The 6,341-nt window shown below is 47.2% G+C and overlaps 1 pseudogene; it reads right to left on the bottom strand.

Annotated features, from left to right (window-relative positions):
* The window catches only part of LOC101588369, a 13,401-nt pseudogene extending 9,506 nt beyond the window's left edge, over positions 1-3,895 (bottom strand).
* Positions 3,896-6,341: the final 2,446 nt, after the last annotated feature.

The raw sequence follows: 6,341 nt of genomic DNA, 5'->3' as shown, positions 1-6,341 counted from the left end.
TGCTAAGCTTGTTTTAAGTAGGTGCTTTATACCACTGAGCCATCTCTCCAGCCCCAAGCCCATGTAATTTTAATGTTGGCAATAAATATCAATTTAAAAATAAATTGGACCAACACTGGTATAAATCTGAGAAAATAGAATAGGCTGGATACTACCCCTTAGAGGACAGGGACCTCGGGTCTCTCCCTTCACGTTTGATGCGACCCTCCCAGGTCCTGCCACGTCCTGCTATACCCAACCCCCGCCCCCCCCAACCTCCAGCACAGCACACAGTGGTTATTAGCCCTGCTGCATGCATGCATCATGGGGGAGCTGGAGGAATAAAAAATGACGTGTAGGTCCCCTCTAGGTGAGTGTTTCTTTAAGGCCTCAAGATTTTCTCTTGCAGCTCCATTGAGAGCATGTAATTGCTCTCTGCCACCAGCTCTGCCCTCTTCTGGCCAATCTTCCACATTGCAGCAAGAAGAATATTTTGAAAACAAATCTGATCAAATCACTGTCCTGTTCAGAGCACCTCTCCCCGGTACCCCCTCCTCCGGACCCCCATGGCTGCCCTGCACCAGCAGGATAGGAAAGCTTTCGTACTCAGAAGATCTTTCCCGCTCTGGCGGTGGCTGTGCATACTATCTCCATTTCTTCCTGTCCCACCCTTGCCCAAGGCACTTGGCTTCTGTTACCCTGAGCTTCCCAAAGTTCTGTGGGTGAGTGGCTCTCTCACCTGTGAGCCTTTGCCACTACTAATATTGCTTGTTTCTCTTCCATTCCCCAAAGGCAAAGTCCTGGGCATATGAATTGAGATTATATTCTCAGGAAATATTCTCTAGCAGGTGTGGCCATTGTGGGAGGGAGCCCAATCTTATGTGAATGGCAGAAGACAACAGTAACACCCCAACAAGCTATCTGTCCAGCTACACCCATGTTTATTGATTCCTTCCTGGGTACCTGACACCGGGAACTGTAGGGGCCACAGAGAGCTTATTCCCAAATGCTAAAGAAGGGAAAACAGCCAGTGATTAGGCAACTGTAAAAATGGGATAGCTAGCTCAGGCATGGAATATCAGGGAAGCTTTACAAAATGAATCCTGAAAGACAAGCAGAGGGCACTCAGCCCAGCCATGTTGCTGATCGGCTGATGAGAGAGGAGGAAATTCCTCGGAAGGGACACTGCAGGTACAAAGTCCTTGAGTCAACAAAAGGAGAGCAGTTCTGGAAAGTGCACATTGTCCTAGCAGTCTGAGCCTCAGTGACTCCCTGACCTCTTCCAGGGCCTTTCAGCTGTGGCCAAGCATTGCCCAGATGTGGCTGGACTGGTGCATAAGTGAGAAGGTTGAATGTGATTTACTTTCTGGCTGATAAATCACACCCCCACCGACCCCCAAGAATTTAAGGGACTGTGGGGAAAAGACGGAACTGGGAAATGACGAACATCCAGAGGACGAGGGTAACATTCATGTTGCAATTTCTCTTTCTATAGGGCCCTGCGGAGCTCAGACCAGCTGGGAGGACCTCTGCCAACCAACTCACACTTATCCAGCGGACTGCTCAGTGCTCTGGAGTCACCCAGCAGGAGCCTGACATTCGGGGAATGTGATTGGTGAATGTGATTGGTCCCGCAGAGAACTCTAGAAGCCAAACAAGCAAGGAACTTTCCAAAGCAAACATCTGCTATGAAGTACAGAACATGCTGACTTTCACCTGACCGAGCTAGACACACAGCTCTGTAGTTCTTTTTTGTTTTTTTTCTGTACTTAGGACAGGGGCTACAGGGTCTCACTATGTAGATCAGACTCATAGTGATTCTCCTGTTTTCAACCTCCCAAGCGCTGGGGTTACAAGCTTGCGCCACCATGCCCAGTCTCAATCACTGTCTCAGCATGCCATGCTGGCATGGTGTGGTGGGGAATGAACCCCAGCTGCTCCACTCTGCCTAAGCAAGAGCTTTAGTCCGCTGAGCTCTCAGGCCAGCCCCCAGCTCTGTAGTTCTTGAGATCCTCGTCCCAGCCAGATTTTCCACCACTAAAATGATTCCCTTAAATTCCATCTCTTGGGCTGGTGAGATGGCTCAGTGGTCTAAAGCACCTACTTAGAACAAGCTTAGCTAAAGCAGAGGGACTGCGGTTCAATCCCCCAGCACCACATGCCAGCCAGCCCCGCCCCCTGGTGAGCTGAGCTGGGCACACACACACACACACACACACACACACACACACACATAAATAAAAAAAATTAAAAAAAAAATTCCATCTCTCTTGCCTAGAAACCCCTGTTAAAAATCACATAGGCAGCCAGGCAAGGTGGCACATGCCTATAAGCCCAGCAGTAGGGAGGCTGAGGGAGGAGGATTGCTGTGAATTGAGGTCATCCTGGGCCACAAAGTGAGCTCAAAGTCAGTCTGAACTGCATAGTGAGACCCTGTCTCAAACACACACACACACACACACACACACACACACACACACGTCACATAGGCTGTATAAGCCTTTTAGCTTGGCTGTCGCCTGGTAGGAAGCCCAGCCTCAAGGGCATGCACTGTAGGGATCCAGGCAAACTCAGAGTTTACACATCACCTGAAACAGACAGATGGGGGACCCAGCCCAGGGCACCATGAGGCCCAGGGAACCTGATGCTGAGGGAAGCTGTGAGGGTTAGGATGACAGGAAACAAGAGATTCCATAGCAGAGAAGTGCATGGGTGAGGGAGGTCCTCAGAGACTTACCATACAGTTTTCTGCAGGACTAACCAATACCTCAGGTCACTACCAAATCTTTTATCTTTATACTGATCCTCCTCTCCTTGTAGGGTACTATAGAAAAAATATCACCATAAATGGTGTATAGTTCTCAACTCCTGATTTTCCAATGCCATCAGTAGTTACAAATATTGGGTAGGACAGAACATGGTGGGGATGTGGGAGGCTGAAGCAGGACTGCTGTGAATTAGAGCCAGTCCAGGATACCTAGTAAATTCAAGACCATAGAACTGGGGCCAGGGAGCTAGCTCAGCATCTAAGCAGCTGCCTGGCAAGTGCAAGGATCTGGGTTCGATCCCCAGTACCACATGCCGTGCTGGCCCTGTGCCATGTTGGCCACTGAAACAGGGTGTGGTGATACACACCTGTAATCCCAGCACTGGGGAGGCTGAGACAGGAGGATCAATATGAGTCAAGCTGTGTAACAAGACCCTGTACCAAATCAATCAATTTTTTTTTTTTTTTTTTCTGAGCCAACAAGTCTTTATTAAAGGGTTGCAGTTTCTGGGAAGAGGCCATGATGCTGGACACACTGTCAAAGTCGATCTTCTTCACGATGTTCTTGGGCTTGATGCTCTCCTTCTGGCTGCAGATGAAAATCTGCCCCAACTCGTCTGCACTCCAGCCATATTTGCTCATCCACACCTTCAGCTGGTTGTCTGACAGATCCCCGAGCATCTCAGCCAGCAGCCAGCGGTCTATGTGCTGGTATGTGATGCCCACGACGTGGCAGATAAATTTTCCAACAGTCTTCAAAGCCAGTTATACCTTCCAAGAGGTCCATGTTTTCATCCAGAAGGCCTGGAAATGACAGGTCTCCAGCAGGTTCCCAAGGTACAGAATCTGACAAATAGGTCGCTCTTCTTGATGTGCCTGGTCAATCGTGCACTTGCACAGGGTGAAGTCAGCGTGGATCAGGTTGGTGAGGGCCTTTAGCAGGATCTGGGCAGTGACTGTGGTCTGAAAGGAGGCTGGGTTGAACTGGAACAACTTCAGGACAGCCAGGTTGGCTTCCAGATCACAGGCATTCTCCTTGGCCTGCGTCTCCACACAGTGCCCCAGCGTGGTTAGGTTCTCTGGATTGTACCTGTCGATACCCTTGAGCAACTTGCCCACGTTGGCTTTTATCTGCTCAGACATCACCATTGCTACTGCCTCCTTCCAACACCAGGAATAGGGTCAAATCAATCAATGTTTAAAAAAAAAAAAAAGGGCTGGAGAGATGGCTCAGTGGTCTAAAGCACCTACTTGGAACAAGCTTGGCAAAGCACAGGGACTGCGGTTCGATTCTCCAGCACCACATGCCGGCCAGCCACGCCCCCTGGTGGGCTGAGCTGGCCACACACACACACACACACACACACACACACACACACACAAAATAAATGTTAAAAATAAATAAATTAATTAATTAAAAAAAAAAAAGACCACAAAACTCACTGGGATGCTACCAAGTTTCAGCCTGAGCTACCAGCAAGACCCTTTCACAAACAAACAAACAAACTCATTAGGCAGAGGCTGGATTCACTCACTAGTGAGGTCATAGACCATGTGCTAAACTGACAGACTATATGCATGACAGCGGTCGCCTTAGACTGTAATGAAGCTAAGCCGTTCATATCACCTACCGACATCTTAGCTGTTGCAATGTCTTAGCACAACACAGTACTCACTTGTTTGTGGTGAGACAGGTGTAAATAAACCTACTCCACTGCCAGTGTGAAAGTGTGCCATGTGCAACTATGTACACTACACAATATGTGATAGCAATAACAAAAAATGACCGTGTTACACTGGCTTATGTATTTATTGTAGTATACTTTTTCTTCTTTTTTTTTAGTTCTGGGCATGGAACCTAGGGCCTTGCACATACTAGACAGCAGTCTACCTCAGAAGTACAGCCCTGGTCTCTTTCATTTTTTTTTTTTTTTAGAGTGAATTGCTTTCACACACACACACACACACACACACACACACACACACTCACTCACAGTAAAACAATACAGTGTTGCCCCAGTGACACTCTCTCTCATCTCATCTTACCATATCTTGCTGCATCATTTTCTCTTGGTCTTGATTTAATCTTGTGTTGTTTTGTTTACTGTGCCCCTGACCCTACAGAATTTGCTGCCAATGTGGCCAGAAGAGACCATGTTGGGTAACTGATCTGGAAAGTAAATTAGAGATCAAAAATGTAACGGTTAGCGCTCACCAGCCCGGTGTATCCCATTCCACCACAGCCGTGTCTTAAAGAACAGCAACAAGGTGATGGAAGCTGGTAAAGGATCTGCTCCATTGAGGGCAATAAGCCCAGCAGAAATTCTAGAAGAGCCTGTATCAGATGTGGAGAAAGTTCTAATGACCTGGACTGAAGTGCAGACACTGAATCTTACTGCTATCAGCACCATGACCATCAGGGGCGCAGCACAAGATTTATTTATGGGGTTGAGGAAGAAAAGTCTGGACCCAACTATGATGTTGAATGTGTTGCTAGCACTGGGAGGCTTAAATGATCCAAGAATCATGATTCATTACATAAGGCGAAAGCGAGTGGTATGTCTGTGAGTGCTGATGTGAAGGCAGCTGAGGAATTTTTGGAAACTACATAAGCTGATGGTGGAGGAAAATTACTTGCCAGAGCAAATTTTCCATATGGATATGATCTCTCTGTTCTGGCAACGGAGGCTTGGAAGGACTTTCTTCCATAGCGAGGCCAAGTCAGTGCCAGGCTTCAAGGATTTTAAGGACAGGATAAAAGTCTTGCTGCTGCCTATAAACTAAAGCCCTTTGTGATCTGGTACAGTGAATGCCAGGACCTCCAAGGTGTCTCCAAGCACACTCTGCCAATGTCCTACAGAGTAGTAGGAAGGCCTGGCTGACTCAGCTCCTCTTCCAGGATGCTCTCCTGAATTGTTATGCCTGGGGAAGACATAAGTACTGTTTGGAGAAGCTTGCCTAATTAGTAAGACTTAATTCTTTGGAAAATAAAAAGACTATTTTCATGTTGGATGTTAATAGTTCTCTCATTTCTCTCTTGTATCATTAACTGGGTGGATAGGTGGGGAGAAGTTGTGCTATATGGCAACCTGAAACCATGTAGTTCTCTCTTAAGGAGAGGCTTCCTGCCAACAGCCATAGGAACAAGCCCCACCCACTACCATGTGACTCTTCCAGCCAATAGGCACAAGGAACTGAGCCCCACCTACTACCATGTGACTCTTCCAGCCAGTAGAACAAGGAACTGAGTCTGCACCTATTATCATGTGACACTCCCAGCCAATAGTCAAGAGGAGGATCTTACAAGCTTACATGTGGGCCTCTTGGGAAGCTGGTTCTTCTCCTAGTCCAATCTTTAGGTGAGACTATAGCCATGGCTAATATGGCTAGCAGCTCCACTCCAGCCTTCTAAGAGACCTTGAATCAAAGCTACTCTAAGCTATTCTTGGATTTCTAGACACTGAGAGACAATAAATGTTTACCATTTTAAGCTCCTGTCCTTTGGAATAATTTACTGCTATAGATAAGTAATACAGGTGTAGACTCCCACTATTCATACTGAAAGGTCTAAGCAATTTGTTAATAATAAACATTT

This window comes from Octodon degus, unplaced genomic scaffold, assembly GCF_000260255.1.
Source record: "Octodon degus isolate 3935 unplaced genomic scaffold, OctDeg1.0 scaffold00058, whole genome shotgun sequence".
NCBI classification, from domain to species: domain Eukaryota; kingdom Metazoa; phylum Chordata; class Mammalia; order Rodentia; family Octodontidae; genus Octodon; species Octodon degus.
Note: the sequence above shows the minus strand (reverse complement) of the source record. Positions and strands in the feature narration are given on the sequence as shown.